Source organism: Theropithecus gelada, chromosome 11 (assembly GCF_003255815.1).
Source record: "Theropithecus gelada isolate Dixy chromosome 11, Tgel_1.0, whole genome shotgun sequence".
In the NCBI taxonomy this organism is placed as follows: Eukaryota; Metazoa; Chordata; class Mammalia; order Primates; family Cercopithecidae; genus Theropithecus; species Theropithecus gelada.
Genome location: NC_037679.1, coordinates 39140578 through 39165255, shown reverse-complemented (window position 1 = coordinate 39165255; position 24678 = coordinate 39140578). Strand labels below are relative to the sequence as shown.

General features: G+C 36.6%; 1 pseudogene; it reads right to left on the bottom strand.

Moving 5' to 3' along the window:
* Nucleotides 1–7861: 7861 nt before the first annotated feature.
* On the bottom strand, nucleotides 7862–8641 carry LOC112634935 (annotated as a pseudogene).
* Between the last annotated feature and the right edge of the window lie 16037 nt (nucleotides 8642–24678).

Genomic DNA, 24678 nt, shown 5'->3' with positions numbered 1-24678 from the left:
GTATTTAGGTTGGTGTAAAAGTTATTGCACAACTACTTTTGTACCAACTAATAATTGAAAAAAGCACAATTACTTTTGCACCAACCTAATAATTTGTTCCAGCAGCCCAAACTAACTGTACTAAGACAATCACTCTAAGTGTACTTCACTTTGGAAGTGAGAGAAGGGATTGGGGTGAGGCAGGGAGTGGGATATGAGGTTAGATGAAGGGAAAGGGAAGGGAAAGACAACTTGATGCTTCCCAGACAAATGGGTACAATTCAATTCTCTTTTTGACCCTATCAAAGCTGTAAGCTATAGATGGTAAGTCTCTGGAGCCATGAGAACCTCAGTTCAAATACTGGCTGTACAATTTACAATCTATATGACCGTGGCCAATTCCTTAACCTCTCTCTGCCTCAGGTTTCTCATCTATAAAATTGAGATACTAGCACCTATCTCATTAAGGTTATTGAGAGGATTAGATGAACTAATGTATGTGAAGCACTTAAAACAGAGTCTGACACCTTTGAAGCACTATAGATGCATAAACTATTACTGTGATTCATGTCACTCTTAGTGTGGCTACCTCATCCAGACCTTGACAAAGTCAATATATACTGAAAGACTCAACTACTGAAATAAATCACAACTAAGATCTACATATAAACTGCATTCACTCATCCAGCACATTTTTTTTTTGAGCATTTATACTTATGCTCTGAACTGAGCTCTAGGAGAATAAAATTATATAAAGCACAGGAGGAAAATAAGATGATTTGGTATAAAGCCCACATGCATAAGATGAAACTATTATAAGATACGTTGATTATGAATTTTTAAAACTTGATTAAATTAAGCAAAAACAAATGGTCTAGTTGCCAGTAAGTTTGTTAATCTTTTGATTATCTGATAATCTTAACAGAACTTCAAAACAGAATAAAAAATTTTAATACAGGCCGGTTTTAGCTAATACTGAACAATACAGGGGTACTTAACTGCACTTGCCTGGTCAAGAACAAACTAGCTCTGCCACTTTCCTTGTGTACCTTGAGCAAGAAAGATACCTAAACTTTCTCTCCATTAATTCTTCATATTTAAGATGAGCAGCACTAGCTACCAATTCATATGGTGTTATAAGGATTAAATGTGAGGCAGTTACCTAGTGTTTAGCCCATAAGAAATGCTCAGTAAATACTTGCGAGCATCATAATTATTATTTCTCTGAATTTAAACAAGTAGTACTTATATCTCTATTCATATTACATATCTTCTCCACCTGATTTGCCTTCACTTTTCTCCACATAAATGAGACTAAACATAATTCATTATTGTTAAAATATTGAATGTTTTTTAAAATGCATTTCCAAAAAAACAGTGACATGCTGATATTTCTCATAGCAGGAGTATAAACTAACTCCCCTTCAGGGAGTTACATAGCCATCTCTTTGTTTAGGTGATTTCTAGACTTCCTATTTAGGCAAGGCTCTGATCTAGAAGACATAACTTTTTATAATCCAGCTCTGATGACACAGCATGAGTGATGGAGCTATAAACAGACTCCCTCCTCCTCCCCCACAAACCATGTTTCTGTAGGATGAGGGCCCAGTCAGTGGGAATTCACTTGTAAAAGACTTGGAAATACTTTCTTCAGCACACAGCTGAGCACCAAAACTTTTCAGCTATACGCCATCTCTCTTACAATTATGTTCTAAGCCAAGAGAAAAATCTTGCTAAGTTATTTATGTTTGTGGCATTTGATTTCTCATTCTAAAGTGTTAATATTACAAGTAACTTAAATAGCAGGCACAGTCTAAAGATTTAAAAAGAAGAAAAAGCTGATGAATTACTGATATACTTGCTAAAGTGAATATTAGGAATTTTAGTATCAGATGTTCTAAAGGGGGAAAAAAACATGTCTGAGAACTAAAGAGATTAGCTGAGAACTGAACTCTAAGGCAGGTATTTTTAGGAATCTTTGGTAGTGTTTTAATGTCAGTTAGCTTAAGAAACAAAGTAAAGTATTTGTGTCTCATAGTTGCTAGGCAACATATTGGATTTGATTTGGTTTCCAGTCATTTTAAAAAATAGTGCCATGATTATAATAGCAATAAAATAGTATTATCCTTTTCTCAATTCAATATTAAAATACTTAAGAACAGTTGGCTTTGATGGGGTCATTATTACTTAACTTTTATTTTTTCATTGTTTCCATATCCTTATTCCAGAATCCTGGAACCATGCACACTGCACTCTTAAAAGAATAACTTACATCTTAATTGTGCATTATGCTGTTTTACTATTTTTAGATTAGATATTTACATAAAATTCAAGATACTGAAGTTTGTAGCCTTTTTTCTGAGTTTCTCCACACTTTGATCATCATATTCCTGAATCATCGATACATTTTCTTTTTAAGAAGGCAAGGGAGTAGTATGGACCTTAGAGAGATTTTCACTTAAAGTAGTTACAATATTGCTATTGAAAATGGTCAGCTTCAGATATTTTTTAAAAATATTTACACAAAAACCTAACTCCCCAAGCCAGAAAGATTAGGTATTATTAGTATTTATGTATTTTTGTGAATTTTTAACTTAGACGATATTTATGTTTTCTTATAAAGTTAACATACACTTTTTAATTTTTTTTAGTCAGGTACTACAAAGCAGTATAAAATAAAAAGTAGCATCCCTCTTCCTACTCCTTCCTCAAGTTACTTCAATCATATTCCCCAGAAATAATCGCTAACACTTTCTTACAACTCTACATATTTTTAAATTCTGCTTGGAAACATGTGCTACATTTGACACAACTCATTTATTGTTAGAGCTTGAGTGCAGTCTTTGTTACCACCCAACCAAGAGTAAAAAAGAAAAAATAGGTTTTTTTTCAGGAAAAAAAAAAGAATCCCTGGACCCAAACATTTCTCTTCCAATTCTTTTCTGGTAGTAACTCTTTCTCCGCTTTCCATTTCTGGCCAACACAAACACACTATCCAATGACACAGCTAACTGACCATATTGGATGGGAACTTCTGGATGGAAGTTTTTGAAAGGTTAATGTATCTGAAGTAGTTTCCCAGCTCTTAATTTCGTCTAAGTGTAATGTACCAAACAGTTAATATCTCTCTTCTGTCTGTCATTTATTTCTATTAACTTTCTCTTTTTTATTGTTTACTCTCATTTTATTGTTTACATAAAAGTTTGAAGGGCTGGAATGATCTGGGCCTCTTGAAGGTACAGGAAGCCCACTCTAGGTACACGTGCAAGCTAAAGCTGCACCAAGAAATTGTTACTAAGAGCTCTGTCTCACACACACACACACACACACACACACACACACACACCTTAAATCAGAAGGCTTTTCTTTTAGATTCTGTCCTCCAGGATCCAGTTTTCCGGATAGTCCAAACGATTTCCATCCTCCAGCCCTAGGAGAAGCTACTGTTCTTAGATCCAGTTTTGGTATCTGGAAGGTTAGTTTCCTTCCTGTTTAGGCTTGGTTTCTATAACGTACATTCTGTTCTCTCTCGCCCGATTCTCCACTCCCGTTACCCACGCACACATGCACACACAAACACACACGTGATCTTTGCCATAAGATATGTTTCCAAACTGTTCCTCAGCAGCCACGCTCTGAATTAAAGCCATCCTAGGTATTTGGCTTATTTGTCATCAACAAATTTTAGGGTGCCTGCCCAGCTCATGCCCTCTTGTCTGAGAGCTGCCTCTTCACTCTACCGTCGCAGTTGTTTATATCACATCACCTCCTTCCTCCTTGGCTATGAGCTGATTGGATGGCAGGTGGACCTCTGCCCCTTTTGCTGGTCCCATCAGATCCACTCACTTGAGAACGTGAACTAAGAATCGCAGTACTGAGAGTCAGCAAAAGCTAAAAAGATACTGACATGTCAGGAACTAGGGTGGCCATTTGGGGGTAATCATGCTGATGAGGAAGCAGAAAGAACCAGACTTCAGACAGAAGAAAACAAAGTAACAAACATTCAGAAACAATCAGAAACATGAGGCCATGTGACAAGTAAAAGCAAAAACAAGAACTAGAACATAAGAGAGAACAAATACTCCCTAATTGTTGACAACTTTCCATTTTTTCATGAAGTACATACACAATTTTTGACCCTAAATCCTTTTTAATAGCTGAGAATCTGTTTAATAAACTCACCTTGGTTTAAGCTAGATTGATTGGACTTTTATGTCTTACAACCAAAAAAAAAAATCCCTGACTATGATCTTTCTTTCTTTCTTTCTTTTTTAATTTTTAATTTTTTATTATTATACTTTAAGTTCTAGGGTACATGTGCATAACGTGCAAGTTTGTTACATATGTATACTTGTGCCATGTTGGCGTGCTGCACCCATCAACTCCTCAGCACCCATCAATTCGTCATTTACATCAGGTATAACTCCCAATGCAATCCCTCCCCCCTCCCCCCTCTCCCCTCCCCATGATAGGCCCCGGTGTATGATGTTCCCCTTCCCGAGTCCAGGTGATCTCATTGTTCAGTTCCCACCTATGAGTGAGAACATGCGGTGTTTGGTTTTCTGTTCTTGCGATAGTTTGCTGAGAATGATGGTTTCCAGCTGCATCCATGTCCCTACAAAGGACACAAACTCATCCTTTTTTATGGCTGCATAGTATTCCATGGTGTATATGTGCCACATTTTCTTAATCCAGTCTGTCACTGATGGACATTTGGGTTGATTCCAAGTCTTTGCTATTGTGAATAGTGCCGCAATAAACATACGTGTGCATGTGTCTTTATAGCAGCATGATTTATAATCCTTTGGGTATATACCCAGTAATGGGATGGCTGGGTCATATGGTACTTCTAGTTCTAGATCCTTGAGGAATCATCATACTGTTTTCCATAATGGTTGAACCAGTTTACAATCCCACCAACAGTGTAAAAGTGTTCCTATTTCTCCACATCCTCTCCAGCACCTGTTGTTTCCTGATTTTTTAATGATTGCCATTCTAACTGGTGTGAGATGGTATCTCATTTTGGTTTTGATTTGCATTTCTTTGATGGCCAGTGATGATGAGCATTTTTTCATGTGTCTGTTGGCTGTATGAATGTCTTCTTTTGAGAAGTGTCTGTTCATATCCTTTGCCCACTTTTTGATGGGGTTGTTTGTTTTTTTCTCGTAAATGTGTTTGAGTTCTTTGTAGGTTCTGGATATTAGCCCTTTGTCAGATGAGTAGATTGCAAAAATTTTCTCCCATTCTGTAGGTTGCCTGTTCACTCTGATGGTAGTTTCTTTTGCTGTGCAGAAGCTCTTTAGTTTAATTAGATGCCATTTGTCAATTTTGGCTTTTGTTGCCGTTGCTTTTGGTGTTTTACATATGAAGTCCTTGCCCATGCCTATGTCCTGAATGGTATTACCTAGGTTTTCTTCTAGGGTTTTTATGATATTGGGTCTATCATTTAAGTCTCTAATCCATCTTGAATTAATTTTCGTATAAGGAGTAAGGAAAGGATCCAGTTTCAGCTTTCTACTTATGGCTAGCCAATTTTCCCAGCACCATTTATTAAATAGGGAATCCTTTCCCCATTTCTTGTTTTTCTGATGTTTGTCAAAGATCAGATGGCTGTAGATGTATGGTATTATTTCTGAGGACTCTGTTCTGTTCTGTTCCATTCTGAGGACTCTGTTTTGGTACCAGTACCATGCTGTTTTGGTTACTGTAGCCTTGTAGTATAGTTTGAAGTCAGGTAGCATGATGCCTCCAGCTTTGTTCTTTTGACTTAGGATTGTCTTGGCAATGCAGGCTCTTTTTTGGTTCCATATGAACTTTAAAGCAGTTTTTTCCAATTCTGTGAACAAACTCATTGGTAGCTTGATGGGGATGGCATTGAATCTATAAATTACCTTGGGCAGTATGGCCATTTTCATGATATTGATTCTTCCTATCCATGAGCATGGTATGTTCTTCCATTTGTTTGTGTCCTCTTTTATTTCACTGAGCAGTGGTTTGTAGTTCTCCTTGAAGAGATCCTTTACATCCCTTGTAAGTTGGATTCCTAGGTATTTTATTCTCTTTGAAGCAATTGTGAATGTGGGTTCATTCATGATTTGGCTCTCTGTTTGTCTGTTACTGTTGTATAAGAATGCTTGTGATTTTTGCACATTAATTTTGTATCCTGAGACTTTGCTGAAGTTGCTTATCAGCTTAAGGAGATTTTGGGCTGAGACAATGGGGTTTTCTAAATATACAATCATGTCATCTGCAAAGAGGGACAATTTGACTTCTTCTTTTCCTAACTGAATACACTTGATTTCTTTCTCTTGCCTGATTGCCCTGGCCAGAACTTCCAACACTATGTTGAATAGGAGTGGTGAGAGAGGGCATCCCTGTCTTGTGCCAGTTTTCAAAGGGAATTTTTCCAGTTTTTGCCCATTCAGTATGATATTGGCTGTGGGTTTGTCATAAATAGCTCTTATTATTTTGAGATACGTTCCATCAATACCGAATTTATTGAGAGATTTTAGCATGAAGGGCTGTTGAATTTCCTGACTATGATCTTTCTTACTCTCTTACCTTCTTCATATTTTCTTTTCTTTTCTTCCATGGATTTCCCTGCCCCAAAAGATAATGCCGTTTGAATATTTTCTCTTAATCTCTGAATCATGCCCAGAAATTGTATGGCATATAATCAATAAATATTGATAGACTTTTATAGCATCAGAACACAAATAATAGGATCAATTGCATAAAGCAATATACAAGCTTTCATTTTTTTCAGTGCTAAATTTGAGGCACTACACCAGGGACTTTAAATCATTGTCTCATTTCTTATAGCAGTCATCCAAAGTAAGAGCTATTTGTCCCTTTTGTAGAGGAGAAAATAGTATTCTGAGAACTTTATGGAATAATACTGCCTAAACACACATGGCTAACAAGCTGAAGACTCAGGGTTGTAACCCCAGTTTATCTGGTTCACAAATAAACTCTCTAGTATACGAAGTCCATATATTTCAATATCAAGTCCATATATTTCAATATAATTCATTGTATAATACAATATAAATTCTCTTAGAGAAGCCAAGTCTCCTAGTGCATCTCTCTCTCTCTCTCTGTCTCTCTCTCTCTCTTTCACACACACACACACACACACACACACACACACAAATGTGCAAGAAATGGCAAAAATGAGAAGGCTTCATCCTTCACAAGTGCCACTGGAGCCAAAGAGGCAATGTTGCAACACAACAAGAAGAATTATGGAATGAATGAGTTCTGTGCAGTAAAGGAGATAATGGGCATCTCTTTGCTCTCACGTCTATGCTAAAACAGAGTATGAAACTTTCTCCCACATCATTAACATGTCAGAGAACTTGCAGAACAAGAGGCTTGGCAAGGAGAAATGCACCTCAGCCATCCCTGGGGAGAGGACAACAGTAACAGGCATTTTACAGAGCCTGTCTACTCTGAAAGCTCCATAAGACCAGGAACCCTGTACTTCAGCACCTGGCACATTACCTGGCACCTATGAGGAGTTCAGTATATACTGGTGAATGAGTAAACTCCAACTCTCTAAGTTTCAGCAACTGCACAAATTCTGACAATCCTAAATGGGAAGAAAACTGCAAACATACAATTGATGCTGACTACAATCGAAAGGATGGAATCTAAGCAAGTTCTGATGGAAATATTGATAATCCTCTGTGGGTGGGAAGGAGGTGGAGATATTCCTGACAATGCAAAGTAACTACTCAGACACAAACAAGAATGGAAGGTGAATTCACACAGAACACAGAGGAGAGTCAGCAAATGCCAAATAATCAGGGGAATACATTTAAAAAGAAAAAAGAAAAAAACATACACTTCTTTTTTTTAATCTGAGAGCATGTACTGTTTATTAACTGACCAGATTAGAAAGATAATCATGGAAGACACCATAGTTCATTCTAATAAGCCTGTTGATCTGGTCCTCCCTGTTGCTAGTATCTCATCCTTTTACAAAATGGATGGTCTTTTTCTTCATTCCACATTGTGGAGAGGATAATTTCAAGGGCCACACTAAGTTATTTGCTTCTTTGAAGCATTTTCCAACAGTACAGATCTCATGAATCAGATCCACCATGCAAATGATGCCATATTTACCAAGAGATCCAGCAATCAAAGTGTTATCTGTCAAAGCAATTTACTTCTTATTGATTTTGCCATAATCGCTCTTATAGATTAGTTCATTTACTGACTTCGGATTTGGGTAACCCCATGCAATATATGGCTCTACAGTCCTCAGCATGTTAACTGAAGCTTTGTTGATCTTCACAAAGGTTTCACTGAAGATTTGATGAAGGCGAAGAAGCTGCAACACCTTTCAGACATTTGGGCTCACACTATTGATACCTCTGACCCTGAATACAAATGCCAATTTGGGTTCTGCAGGTACATAGAAGCTGCCAGCTTTTCTTGCCATCTGAGCCATTCAAATTTCAATTCTGTACATCTGCCTGTATTCCTTGTGATAATGCTTCGCTTTTTCATAGATAAGCTTCCTCCTTGCCTTTCAAAGCATATTTTGGGCAAACTTCTTTCTCAGGTGCTTGATCTTCAGCTCTGCAAAATTCCTACACTTTTTCTTAAAGGTTTCTGGCACAGCAGGAACCTTATTCTTCTCCTCGACACCTTCCATGGTTCCAGCCGGAACAGAGGCAAAAATCAATACATTTCACTTAGTGACACCTCCATAAGGATTTTGCCAGTATTCTAGTAGGAAGAGTTGGAAGCTAATCCTGTGAATACATAGAATTTCACATAATAATGATGATAATAATATTACTGTAAGTAAATTTTATTGAGGACTTATCAAAATATTTCAAGTAAATTCATTCATTCAAACTTTGAATCCAGAAAATAACCCTATTGGGTGGCTACTATTATTATTCCCATTTTTTGCAGATAAAGAAACAGAAATTCAAAGAGGCAAAACAATTTCCTTAAGGTGAAAAGATTAGTAAGTGATAAAATCAAGTTTGTAGTTCAAGCTCTAGGACTTCAGGGTCCATGTTCACAATCACTGTACTACACCACTCTTAGCCTATATAAACTGTACATAATCTGTTCTTCAATGTAGTTTCATCTGTTTTTAATCCATTATATTTTTCTTATAAAGATCTGAGTTTAAAATAATGAATCTCTTTCAAGTGTTGCTATATGTCAAATCTGGATCCGGCAGGTCCCACTTTACAGTTGTGTATCAACTTAGCAGCCAGAACTTCTCTCCATTCCCTACCTTTAACTGCTAAAAACTTGTCTCTTATATATGACTACAGAGCCTGAATATAAACCAGAGGCAAGAATTTATTGTCTTTGAAGCCATTACCTTTAATGCGCCTTTAAAATTATTCTAGACCTGTTTCTGATCTCTCATTGTCAGTGATGACTATACTTCATTTTCAATTCATGACTATTTAAACCTTTCTAAGCTCATGAATTTTAAAAAATAGACACATAGCTATAAAACAACCTGTCTAAGTTTTGGATCATTTTCTTGGCTTTGGCAACCAGACTTTTGGCTCATGGACTTGAGTTAGTAGTTAAGTTCCAATTCTATTCATTTGTCTAGTTTTGCTATAAACACCAATTTTATGTGTTTGAGAGAGTTGTTTTGTGGGGAGGATTGGTTGTTTGGTTTAATTTTATTTTGCCATACTTCCTGTTCGCATATGACTCATTCTCCCATTTAGGCAACACTTTAGGCAATTTAGGACAGACAGCAAAAATGTCAATAGTTTTGACTTTTGAGTTTCTAAGACCCGGGATTTAGAACTTCAAAAGCAAATTTTAAAAAGGAGCTCAGGAAAGAATGTCAGCAAGATGGTGGAATAAGAGGTCCCCACTGATATCCGCCCCCCGCCCGCCCCACTGCCACAGTAGCAATAATTTGGCAGCCATTCATGTTCAAAAGTGTCTTTGTGGGAGCTTTGGAACCCAAGTAGGAGACTGCATAGCCCTGGTAGAGCTCAAGACCAAGGAAGGCTGTTTTGAGAATGCAGACTCATGCCCAAGTTAGGCTCACTGGGCATGGTCCTAACTACAAACTCAGAAATAGCCCCCATTCCCCTTTGACCTCAGCCCTAGCACTACTTGGATATGCTCCTGCAACCAGCACCATCTGCCAAGGGAAAGAGGAAGAGCTATGTCTCTCCATGTCCCCAGTAATAGGCCCACCAACTGTGTACTCAACTGCATATCCCAAAATGGCCCTGCAGCCTTTACTCAGCTGTGACCTACCACCAGTCAAGAATCATTCCTGCTTACGTAGAGACCAAGAAGGAGCCACATAAAAAACCCATGAGCCATGGACCTGACTGGAGATCCTGAAGCAGCTCTGCAACCTGGCTCCAGCCCTCCTCTCAGTTCTGCTCACCCAGGAACCCAGCAATGCTCATCAATGCCTTGGCAGGAGGTACAATTACCTCAGTACCAGGTGTGAGCCCTGAAATAATGCTGATACTCAGTTTCAGCACCACTCTGCTATGGTCCTGGGGCAGTTCTGCCCAATTGCAGAACCAGCAGGAGACATGCCCATCTCATCTCCCAGTGGCAGTCCCATTGACCTCAGTCTTGACTGCAGGCCTTGAAGTAGTCCTGTAACATGGCTCCAGTCCCACTTTACTATAGTCACATAAGCAGTCCTGCCTACCCAAACATCTGCACAAGGACCCACTGAAAGCCACATACATCCATATCGCTGGTAACTGGCTCATTGCCTACAGACTGAACTGAAGACCCAAAGTAGCCTCATAATCCAGTTGGCTCTAGCTCAATGATGGTACCAGAGATAGTTCTGTCCCTTGGCCATTTGGCAGGAATCACCCTGCTCACACATCTAGTAACAGGCATACCAACAATGGACCCAACTCTAGACCTGCTACAGCCATATAACTTGGCTCCAGCCACAATCAACTGAAATCCTGGAGGCAATCCCATCAGTCTGAGGACCAGGGAGGAGAAAGTCTTTAATTACTGAAACTAATCTGTAAAAACAGGAAGGGGTATTTGTTCCCTCAAATGCATAAAGATTAATGCAAGACTACATGAATCATTAAGAATCAGGCAAGTATGACACCATCAAATGAAATTGATAAAGCTCTAGCAATTGACGCTGAGGAAATGGAAATCTAAAAATTGCCTGGAAAAAAGTCAAAACAATTGTCTTAAGGAAGCTCAGTGAGCTCCTAGAGAGCACAGGTAGGCAACTCAACAATGTCAGAAAAATAATACCTGAACAAAACAGTAAATTCAACAAAGAGATATAAATCACACAGAGAAGAAGAACCAATAGAAAGCTGAAACTGAATTACACAATAAATTGAATGAAAAATGCAATTGAATGAATGAACAATGGGTGTTATTAAGCAGAAGAAATAATCTATGAACTCAGACAGGTCAGTTGAAATTATACAGTCAAAGTAGAAAAAGGGGGAAAAAAGGTATGGCAAAAGCCTATGGGATTTTGTGGGACATAATTGAGAGAACTATTATGTACATTATAGGAGTATAAGAAGGAGAACAGAGAGAGAAAAGGAGAGAAGTGGACATGCAGGTACATGAAGCTGAAAAGTTCCCAAATAAGTTCAACCAAAAGAGGACTTCACCAAGACACATTATAATCAAACTGTCAAAAATCAGACAAATAGAAAATTATGAAAGCCAGGAAAAAAAAAAAAAAAAAACCTGAATCATCACATACAAGAGAACACCCACAAGACTGTTGGTGGATTTCTCAGCTGAAACCTTGCAAGCCAGAAGAAAGTTGAACAGTGTATTCAAAGTGCTGAAAATAAAAATAAATAGCCAACCAAAAATACTTTACCTGGCAAAGCTGTTCTTCAAAAATAAGGGAAAGGTAAAGACTTTTCCAGGAAGGCAAAAGCTGAGGGAGTTTATCACCATTAGATTTGCATTACAGAAAAAATGCTAAAGGAAGTTCTTCAAGCTGAAATGAAAAGATGCTAATTAGTAACATGTAAATTTATGAAAGTATAAAATTCACTGGCAAAGGTAAATGTATAGTCAAATTCAGAATACTCTTTAATACTGTAATGGTGATATATAAATGACTTGTAACTCTAATATGCTTAAAAGACAAAAGTATTAAAATGTAACTATAATATTTTGTAATTAATAGAAAATATTAAAAATATAAATTGTGACATCAAAAACATAAAGTGAGGGGAGAAAGCTGCAGTGTAGAGTTTATGTATGCAGTCAAAGTTAAACTGCTAGCTTAAAATAAACTTTTTTAACCATAAGATGTTTTATGTAAGCCTTGTGGTAACCATAAAGCAGAAACCTATAGTAAATACACAAAAGATAAAAAGAAAGGAATCAAAACATGCTGCTACAAAAACAAACAAACAAACAAACATCAAATCACAAAGACAGGAAGAGAGGAAGGAAGGAACAAAGGAACTCCAAAACAGCCAGGAAATAATTAGCAAAATGTTAAAAGTAAGGCTTTATGTATCAATAATTACTTTAAATATAAATTGATTAAGTTATTCAAAAGATGAAGTGAATGAGTGGATTTTAAAAAAAGATCCACTTATACGTTGCCTACAAGAAACTCACTTTACCTTTAAGAATACACATAAGCTGAAAAGGAAGGAATGAAAGAAGATATTTCATGCAAATGGAAAGCAAAAAGGTGCAGGGGTAGCTATTCTTACATCAGACAAAATCAAAATTGTACAAAGCAAAAAAAGAAGGTCATTATATAATAATAAAAAGATCAATTCATGAAAGGATATAACAATTGTAAATATATAAGCACCTGACTACAGAGCCTCTAAATATATAAAGCAAATATTAACAGATCTGAAGGGAGAAATCAACAGCAATACAACAGTAATAGGGGACTTCAATATCCACATTTCAACAAAGGATGGATTATGGAGACTAAAAATTAATAAGGAATAATTAGACTTAAACTATACTCAAGACTAAATGAACCTAAAAGACGTATACAGAATATTCTAACAGTGTCATAATACACATTCTTCTCAAGTACAAACAAAATATTCTTTAGGTTAAATTCTGTATTAGGCCATAAAACAGGTCTTAATGCACTTAAAAATATTGAAATCATATCAGTATATTTTCTGAAAACAATGGTATGAAACTAGAACTCAATAACAGGAGGAAAGTTAGAAAATCCACAGAGGTTGAGTACCCTTTATCCAAAAATGCTTGAGACTAAAAGTGTTTCAGGTTTCAGATTTTTTCAAATTTCATGATATTTGCATTATATTTACCAACTAAACATCCCTAATCTGAAAGCTGAACACAAAATTCTCCAATGAGTATTTCCTTTGAGCTTCAAGTTGGTGGTCAAAAAGTTTCAGATTTTTGAGCACTTCATATTTTGGGTTTTTGGATTAGGAATACTCAGTACTTTTATGTGGAAATTAAACAATGTGCTCTTGAACAACCAATGGGTCAAAGAAGAAATTAAAAGGTAAATAAAAATATTTTGATACAAATGAAAATGGAAACACAAAATACAAAATTTATGGAAGGCAGCAAAAGCAGTTCTAATAGGTACTTTTATAGTGATAATGTCCAATATTAAGAAAAAAGAAAGACCTCAAAAAAAAAAAAAACCAATTTTACTCCACAATATACTAGAAAAAGAAGAACAAAGTTAGGAAAAGGAAATGAATAACAAAGTTTAGAACATAAATAAATGACATAGAAACTAAAAAAAAAATAGAAAAGGTGAACAAAACTAAGTTGGTTTTCTGAAAAGATAAAATCAAAATTATCTAGACTGACTAAGATAACAAGAAATAAGAGACTCAAATACATAAAATCAGAGGTGAAGGAGGAGACATTACAACTGATACCACAGAAACACAGAAATACAAAGAACCATAAGAAAACACTATGAATGAAAATGCCAACAAACTGAATAACCTAGAAGAAATTGATATGTTTCTGGACACATACAACTGACCAAGACTGAATTATGAAGAAATAGAAAATATGAACAGAAAAATAATTAGTAAGAAAATTGAATTAGCAATAAAAAGTCTCCCATCAAAGAAAAGCTGGCTTCATAGTTTAATTCTACCAAATATTTAAAGAACTAATAACAATCCTTCTTAAACTCTTCAAAAAATTAAAGAAAAGGGCACACTTCCAAACTCATTTTATAAGGCCAGCATTACCCTGATACTAAAGACAGATAAGGTCACTACAGGAAAAGAAAATTACAGACCAATATCCCTGATAAACACAAGTGCAAAAATCTTCAACAACATACTAACAAACCAAATTCAATAGCACATTGAAAAGACAATACACCATGACCAAGTTGGATTTATCCCTCAGATGCAAGGATGATTCAACACACACAAATCAATAGATGTGATAACTCACATTAATGATATGAAGGATAAAAATCACATGATCATCTCAATAGATGCATAAAAAGCATTTGACAAAATTCTTTCATGATAAAACCCTCAATAAATTAAGTATATGCTATAGTATGAGTAACTATGTTTCCCCCAAATTCATTTATTGAAATCCTAACCCTCAAGGTGATGGTGTTAGGATGTGGGGCCTTTGGGAGGTAGTTAAATCACTAGGACAGAACCTTCATTAGTGCCCTTATAAAAGAGACCCAGAGAGATACTCACCCTTTCCACTATGTGGAGATAGAGTGAGAAGGTGCCACCTATGAGCCAGAAAGCAAATCCTCACGGTATACCAAATATGCCAGTGCCTTATCTTGAACTTTCCAACCTGCATAGCTGTGAAAACTAAATGTTCATTCTTGATAAGTTACCCAGTTCGTATTTTGTGATAGCAGCTCAAAAGGACTAAGATACCACTAAGAAAAGGACTAAGATACATAAAAGAAATGTACCACAAGATAACAAAGGCCATATATGAAAAGTTCACAATTAACAAAATGCTCAACAGTGGAAAACTAAAAGCTTCCCTTTAATGTTAGGAACAAGAGCAGGATACTCACTCTCACCACTTCCACTACATAGTACTGCAAGTCCTAGGCAGAGCAATTGGGCAAGAAATAAAAGCCATCCAAAGGAGAAAGGAAGAAATAAAATAATCCCTGTTTACAGATGACATCCTACAACTTTACTGAAATTGTTTATTAGTTCTAACAGAAAAACATAAAGACTCCACCAGAAAACTGTTAGAACTAATAAACAAATTCAGTAAAGTTGCAAGATACAAAATCAGCGTACAAAAATCAGTAGCATTTCTACACATTAACAACAAACTATCCAAAAAAGAAATTAAGAAAACAATCTCATTCACCAGAACATCATAAAGAATAAAATACTTAGGATAAATTTAACCAAAGATATGAAAAATCTGTACACCAGCACCTATAAAACAGGAAAGAAATGTGAAAAGACACAAATAAATGGAAAGATATCCCATGTTCTTGAATTGGAAGAATTAATATTGTCAAAATGTTCATACAACCCAAAGCAATCTACAGATTCACTGTAATTCCTATCAAAATTCAAATAGCATTCTCCACAGAAATAGAAAATATAATCCTACAATTTGTATGAAACCACAAAAGATTCTGACTAGCTAAAAAAATATTGAGCAAGAAAACACAGCTGGAGGCATCATATTTCTGATTTCAAATTATATCTTAAAGTTATAATAATCATAAAAGTATGATACTGTCACAAAAACAGTACTCAACATCACCAATCATCAGTAAAATGCAAATCAATACTACAATGAGACAACAACTCACACCTTCATGGTAATCATAAAAACAAAAGATAAGTGATAGAGGTGATGTGGACAAAGAGGACATGTACATTATTGGTGAGAATATAAATTGGTACAGCCATTGATGGAAACATGCAGAGGTCCTCAACAAATTAAAAATAGAACTACCATAAGATCCAGCCATCCCACTTCCTGGTACATATTCAAAGAAAGTAAAATCATCTCAAAGAGGTATCTGCACTCCGATGTCCATTCATTGCAGCATTATTCACAATAGCCAAGGTATGGAAACAACCTAAGTGCCCATCAATGGATGACTAATAATAAAGAAAATATGGCCGGGCGCGGTGGCTCAGGCCTGTAATCCCAGCACTTTGGGAGGCCGAGGCGGGTGGATCACAAGGTCAGGAGATTGAGACCATCCTGGCTAACACGGTGAAACCCCGTCTCTACTAAAAATACAAAAAAATTAGCTGGGCGTAGCGGCGGGCGCCTATAGTCCCAGCTACTCGGGAGGCTGAGGCAGGAGAATGGCGTGAACCCAGGAGGCGGAGCTTGCAGTGAGCTGAGATCGCGCCACTGCACTCCAGCCTGGGCAGCAGAGCGAGACTCCATCTCAAAAAATAAATAAATAAATAAATAAAATATTGCATCATATATATTGTATACATGCATATAATAGGGAGAATATTTTTCAGCTTTTAAAAAGAAGAAAATTCTGCCATTTACAACAACATGAGTGAACCTGGACGAAATTATGGACATTTCGCTAAATGAAATAAGCCAGACACAGAACTACAAATACTGTATGAGCTCATTTATATATGGAATCTAAAAAAAAAGTTGAACTCACAGAAACAGAGAGTAGATGAGGCAGTCATAAAACGAATAGGGTCTGGAGACCTAATGTACAGCGTAGTGACTATAGTTAATAATAATGTTTTATATAATTGAAATTTGCTTAGAGTATATAGATATTAAGTGTTATGCACAGGGTGGAAAGGTAACTATGTAAGGTAATACATATATGGATTAATTTGATTGTAGTAGTCATTTTATAACATTATACAATACAATTTTTATCTGACAATCATACCTTAATAAAGCTGGGGTGGAGGAAAATAACTCAGGTCATTAATAAATGCTACTAACAATATCTTTAATCACCACTGATCCCACAGAGATACAAACTACCATCAGAGAATACTATAAATTCCTCTATGCAAATAAACTAGAAAATCTAGAAGAAATGGATAAATTCCGGGACACATGCACCCTCCCAAGACTAAACTAGGAAGAAGTTGAATCCCTGAATAGATCAATAACAGGCTCTGAAATTGAGGCAATAATTAAGAGCCCAACAACCAAAAAAAAGTCCAGGACCAGACGGATTCACAGCCGAATACTACTGGAGGTACAAAGAGGAGGTGGTACCATTCCTTCTGAAACTATTCCAATCAATAGAAAAAGAGGGAATCCTCCCTAACTCAATAAAATACTGGCAAACTGAATGCAGCAGCACATCAGAAAGCTTATCCACCATGATCAAGTTGGCTTCATCCCTGGGATGCAAGGTTGGTTCAACATATGCAAATCAATAAACGTAATCCATCACATAAACAGAACCAAAGACAAAACCACATGATTATCTCAATAGATGCAGAGAAGGCCTTCAAAAAATTCAACAGCCCTTCATGCTAAAAACTCTCAATAAATGGCGTATTGACTGGACGTATCTTAAAATAATAAGAGCTATTTATGACAAAACCATAGCCAATATCATACTGAATGGGCAAAAACTGGAAGCATTCCCTTTGAAAACTGGCACAAGACAGGGATGCCCTCTCTCACCACTCCTATTCAACATAGTGTTGGAAGTTCTGGCCAGGGCAATCAGGCAGGAGAAGAAATACAGGGTATTCAATTAGGAAAAGAAGAAGTCAAATTGTTTCCATTTGCAAATGACATGATTGTATATTTAGAAAACCCCATTGTCTCAGCCCAAAATCTCCTTAAGCTGATAAGCAACTTCAGGAAAGTCTCAGGATACAAAATCAATGTGCAAAAATAACAAGCATTCCTATACACCAATAACAGACAAACAGAGAGCCAAATCATGAATGAACTCCCATTCACAATTGCTTCAAAGAAAATAAAATACCTAGGAATCCAACTTACAAGGGATGTGAAGGACCTCTTCAAGGAGAACTACAAACCACTGCTCAATGAAATAAAAGAGGACACAAACAAATGGAAGAACATTCCATGCTCATGGATAGGAAGAATCAATATCGTGAAAATGGCCATACTGCCCAAGGTAGTTTATAGATTCAATGCCATCCCCATCAAGCTACCAATGAGTTTCTTCACAGAATTGGAACAAACTACTTTAAAGTTCATATGGAACCAAAAAAGAGCTCACATTGCCAAGACAATCCTAAGTCAAAAGAACAAAGCTGGAGGCATCATGCTACCTGACTTCAAACTATACTACAAGGCTACAGTAACCAAAATAGCATGGTACTAGTACCAAAACAGATATATAGACCAACGGAACAGAACAGAGCCCTCAGAAATAATACCACACATCTACAACCATCTAATCTTTGACAAACCCGATGAAAACAAGAAATGGGGAAAGGATTCCCTATTTAATAAATGGTGCTGGGAAAACTGGCCAGCCACATGTAGAAAGATGAAACTGGATCTCTTCCTTACACCTTATACAAAAACTAATTCAAGATGGATTAAAGACTTAAATGTCAGACCTAAAACCATAAAAACCCTAGAAGAAAACCTAGGTAATACCATTCAGGATATAGGCATGGGCAAGGACTTCATGTCTAAAACACCAAAAGCAATGGCAACAATAGGCAAAATTGAGAAATGGGATTTAATTAAACAAAAGAGCTTTTGCATTGCAAAAGAAACTACCATCAGAGTGAACAGGCAACATACGGAATGGGAGAAAATTTTTGCAATCTACATATCTGACAAAGGGCTAATATCCAGAATCTACAAAGAACTTAAACAAATTTACGAGAAAAAAACAAACAACCCCATCAAAAAGTGGGCAAAGGATATGAACAGACACTTCTCAAAAGAAGACATGCATACAGCCAACAGACACATGAAAAAATGCTCATCATCACTCACCATCAGAGAAATGCAAATCAAAACCAAAATGAGATACCATCTCACACCAGTTAGAATAGCAATCATTAAAAAGTCAGGAAACAACAGGTGCTGGAGAGAATGTGGAGAAATAGGAACACTTTTACACTGTTAGTGGGACTGTAAACTAGGTCAACCATTGTGGAAGACAGCGTGGTGATTCCTCAAGGATCTAGAACTGGAAATATCATTTGACCCAGCCATCCCATCACTGGGTATATACCCAAAGGATAATAAATCATGCTGCTGTAAAGACATATGCACACGTATGTTTTATTGTGGCACTATTTACAATAGCAAAGACTTGGAACCAACCCAAATGTCCATCAGTGATAGACTGGATTAAGAGAATGTGGCACATATACACTATAGAATATATGCAGCCATAAAAAAGGATGAGTTCATGTCCTTTGTAGGGACATGGATGAGGCTGGAAACCATCATTCTGAGCAAACTGTCGCAAGGACAGAAAACCAAACACCACATGTTCTCACTCATAGGTGGGAACTGAACAATGAGAACACTTGGACACAGGATGGGGAACATCACACGCCAGGGCCTGTCATGGGGTGGGGGGAGGGGGGAAGGATAGCATTAGGCGATATGCCTAATGTAAATGACGAGTTAATGGATGCAGCACACCAACATGGCACATGTTGTAACAAACCTGCACGTTGTGCACATGTACCCTAGAACTTAAAGTATAATAATAATAATAGAAAAAACATTTTAAAAAATTGAAAAATGAATAAATAAATAAATTGAAAAACACTAAATAAAAATAAAACAATAACTTTACGAGCTCCAATTATTAGCTGGGCAGTGTTTATGGCTCTCACTGGAAATCATATCTGAGAATAGTAATGGCTGGGAGAAAAAGACTCAGAAAATGCAAGAAAAGGACTTGGACTCTGGACCTCTAGAAGAGTCGTATACCTTGACATTACTCAAAATAAAGGAGAAACGGAAGGAGAGTGGGAGAAATTGAGAATGAGGTGGTGGAGTTTCCTTTCTTGGATAATAAATGTGAAAATAAGGTCTAAGCTTCCGGGGCTCAGTGAAGTGCAGGATCTGTGGAGTCATATTGACTGCAGGGTACATATATGTAGAGAGAAGTTAAGACAGCTCGTAGAGACCCTATAGCCCTTAATGGGGCAGACTAGGAACAAAATATTTCTCCTCCGAAGACCAAGAGATAGTTCAGCAGCAACCTGCAAGGATTGATAAACAAGAACCAGATAGATAATGTCCATCTCAGCACACTCCTAGATGAATTGGTCAAAACAACTGAGGCCAGATGTAAAAACCTCAGATCTCCTTTATGCCACTCTCTTGATAGTATATAAAAGGTGCTTGAAATTGGCCATAAGCTTGGAAAAAGGGATGGTGAAATCCTGAATTGACTAAGAGCACATTTCAGTCGCTCAGTGTAACAGGTGCTCAAAATGGACATTAATTTCAATAATAGGAATGTCATATACAAGTTTATGTTTCTTACATGTACACATTTCTGAACTGATTGTGTTATAACTTAGCTCTTCAATTCGTGCCTTTGTGAACTGTGATTACTTTGGGACATTGTTCTTTCCACCTAACTCCTGGGTTTCACTGCTTGCCTGATGTGTCATCTTGTCTTATTGAAGGACGACCCCATTGACTTCTAGACTTCTGATGTGTGGATTAGGAACATGAATTTGGTGTGTGTATTTGAATGTAATTCCAACTATAGGTAATTTTCTGGCTTTTGATAATCCAGTCTTCCCCCACAGCCTTTAGCAAGGCCATCCTAATCCCCTGAGCCTGCTCTAGACATACCGCACATTCTGATTCTATCGTATGTGTAGTAAGATGAGATTACCCTCTCCAGAATGCTGCCGTAATCGGGCTTCCTCCTGCCATATATCCACAAAAATAAATATTAAAAAAAAAGAAAAAGTCTTCTTCTTGCTAAAGATTTTGACCTATGTAACCAAAGAAAACTTAAACATTTGCATATTTTCCTTTCTATACCTTTAAAATGCAAATAATGGCTACCCCTCCATGAGGCCAAAATAAGCAAATATTTTTAATGTTTTGCAGTTAAGTAAAAGCCAATTTCCTCCTATTTTTTTCATCAAGATATCTTCTTAATATTAAAGCTGGTGTAGGATAGGTGGACATTTTTTGATACTAGATTATCAGAAAGACTCATATATTCAAGATCAAAAGTATTGACTGGTTTCTCTTGGGATTGTGGTAAAGCAGTGAATGTTTTTTCTATATCAGTGGTCTGAAAAATCTGGCTTCCTGACCTCTTCATCCTAACATTCTCAATGAAAACCACACTAAGGTTTGTATCCAGGTAAAACCAAGCAAAAAGCCTAACTAAAAATTTCATTGATTTCCCCTATGACAGTTCATTTTCTTCCCAATAGAGATCTCCTGGCTTTGGGAAAAGGTAAAGCATCATTGTGTCTTGTATTAGTTTGGTAGAGCTTCTATAACAAAATACTACAGGCTGGGTGGCTTAAACAACAATTTATTTTTGCAGAGTTCTGGAGTCAAGAAGTCCAAGATTAAGGTGTCAGCAGGTTTGGTTTCTTCCGAGGCCTCCCTCCTTGACTTGAAGATGGCCTCCTTCTCCCATTTCCTCACATGGTTTTTTCTCTGTGCACACACATTCCTAGTGTTTCCTTGTGTTCCAAATTTCCTCTTCTTATAAGGACACCAGTCAGATTGAATTAGGACCCATCCTAGAAGTTTTATTTTAACTTAATCAATTCTTCAAAGGCCTTATCTTCAACTACAGTAAAATTCTAAGGTACTAGGGCTTAAGGCTTCAACATTTGAATTTGGGAGGGACACAATTTAGCCTATAATATTTGTTTTTCCTAAAATTAGACTAAGAGCAATAATCACAGTAAAACATAGTATTTTAAAAAAGATATTCTTCTAGGGTTGATAAAGTATTTTAGGAAGCTGTACAGAATTGTTTAGATTAATGATTTCCTATAGAATACACAGAAACATCATATCATGTTATCTAAACTATAAGAGTTTGTGCAGCCTCCTAAGAACTCTTAGAACCACAGAATGCTTTATATCTTGGGACATCTGTATCATTTAAAATCATGTTTACTTTGATCACTGTATGTTATAGAGTCCAGTATGCACTTTATAATATAAACTCGCCTTAGACATCTTTTGTTTCTCAAGCTAATTTTATATCCTTTCATTCACCTTTGCCCCGGGCTCCAATTCCTAGGAGTGAAAACTACTTATTCTAAAATGTGTACAGTCTTCCTGGGATTATTAAAGTTTCACTGGTAGAAAACGTAACCTTTCAGATTCTCTGCTTGTTTGTCAATTCATGATTTTTTCAAAGCCAGATTCTTATTGTTGACCTCACTCCAATGAAGGTCTGCCTCAGGGAGAGATCCCATGTATTTAGCAAGGTCAGGACCAGACCGTGGCATCCACATTCACCTCTCTACACTTTAGAACAATGTATCGGTGCCACAGGGCATCAGTAAAACCAAACCTTTGTTAGACAACCAAACCTTTGTTAGACAATGTTACCGGAGACTAACATTTCACTTTTTTCTCCTTCAGAAATTTTTTCTCAATGCTTTTGATAGAAAATCAGCTAAATCATTATTTTTAAAATTCTTACTGCCCCGTTCTGTGTTTCATGCAATTAAATTATTGTAATTCCTTCAGATTACATACTGACATTGCACACAAAATCCATATGCTGAAGGCAAAGTTGTTTAAACCACAAATAGATAAAAGATTTACCAGGCATCTGACTTTCTACATAGTGAATGGAAACTTTGCTTTGTAATTCTCGGAAGCCCCTATATTTTTCATAAATGACTTAATAAATTTAATTTACTTTTCTCCTTGTTAGCCATCTGTCAGAAGAGAGGACTTTGGGGATATAACATTAATATATTTGGGCATTGACAAAACTGCTGCAAGGGAATAATACTGTACATATTTAAGGCCAGTATCCAAATATTCTGGAAAGTTGAACCACATAAATATAGAACAGCCTCACACTTTACACCAGTCACTACATAGTTGGGAAACTATGCATCAGTTAAACAAAGAAATCAAACACATAGGGCCTGCTACATTTAAATATTTAAGTGCAACATTTTAAACAAATCCTATCATTGTAGTCCACAGGATTTCCAAGGCAAAAAGTAAAGTCTGAACTTTTTATAAAACACCTTTTTTTTTCTTGAGAGTTTGAACTTCACACAATAATGCTTTTCATTTCTGTACTTTCTCCAAATGTTTCTGACTTCTTAGAGGCTACATTGTTTTGGAAGAATAAACTGTGGATTTTCCAAAGAGACTCTCTCTCTCCCACTCAGCTGCCCTGAGGGAGTCAGAGCCTCTGCACACAACTTATTTTAATTTCCTTCCCCAAAAATGATCAAATAAGGACTGTTTCCCCACCAACAGTTCTAGGGCAGGAGGCTCTGACAAGTGCAACCTGTATCACCACAAATATCTTCCTCTCTGTCCTACTCTGGCATGTCCAAAGAAAAACATTATTTAACACAACCACCCATGCTAGAATCAGGACTCCAACGATTACAAAGACACACAAGGTGAGTATACAATTATAAGTTGGAAAGTGGATACATTGAGTGCCTCTGGAATTCTGCTATTCACAATTGGAAATCTCAACAAAAGCTAAAGAATCAGAACAATCTCTTTTCATAATATGCTCCTTCTTGCCACCAAAATAGACATTTGTTGCCTGCACGATTCTCAGCATCCTGGTTCAAATAAGGATACTGTATATTACATATTCTTTACTATTTTGGAGTTGCCATGGCAGAGAAGAGAAGAGATATTTTTGTTGATGGAATGTCTCTTAACAGAGCTCCTTATTTTGGCCTTCCTGACTTTCTGACGCAGTTTTCAGATCTCCTTTAAAATACTTCCATGACTTTATTTTTTTTTAATTATTTGAAGCGATCAACATTTCAGCATCCCAGAAAGAGTAAAAGATACATTATTAAATGTGCAAATGCGCAGATGATCAGGATTTACAGATACGGAGTTCAGATGAAAAGAAAGGATGATCTGTCAAAATTTTAACGAGTTAACTTTCAGTTCAAACTCCCCTTGGCTTTTTTTCAGCATCTCTTTCTCTTTTCCTTTCCCTTAACCTTTGTCTTCTAGTTATTCATTGCTGTATTATCATTTAAAAACAAAATTAGTGTATTAGATTGAGTTAGGTTTTGTTGTATTTTTTTTTTACTTAGTGACTTAAAATAACAAGTTTCCCTTTTATTCCACACACCGAATATACTTTGTGGGTAAGCAGGGGCTTTGCTCTGTGTTACCCTCCCTCTGGGAATCAAAGTTTTCAAGTACTGTCTATCTAGAAAGCGGCTGACACACTATGGCCTGTGGACCAAATCTGGCCTGCTGCCCTATTTTGTATGATCCAAGAGCTAAAACCACTTTAAAACAACAATAATATTTCGTGGCATGTGAAAATTATATGAAATTCAAATTTCAGTGTCTCAAATGAAGTATTACTGGAGCATGGCCATGCTCATTTATTAATGTATTGCCTATGGCTATTTTTGCACTGCAATGGCAGAGCTGAGTAGTTGCAACTGAGACCATAGGGCATACAAAAGCCTAAAATATTTATTTTCTGGTTCTTTACAGAAATTTGCCAGTCTTTCAGTTAGAGCATGTTTAATCACATGGCTGACAGTAAAAGAGAAAATGGTAGATTATGCACTGGCTCTATGG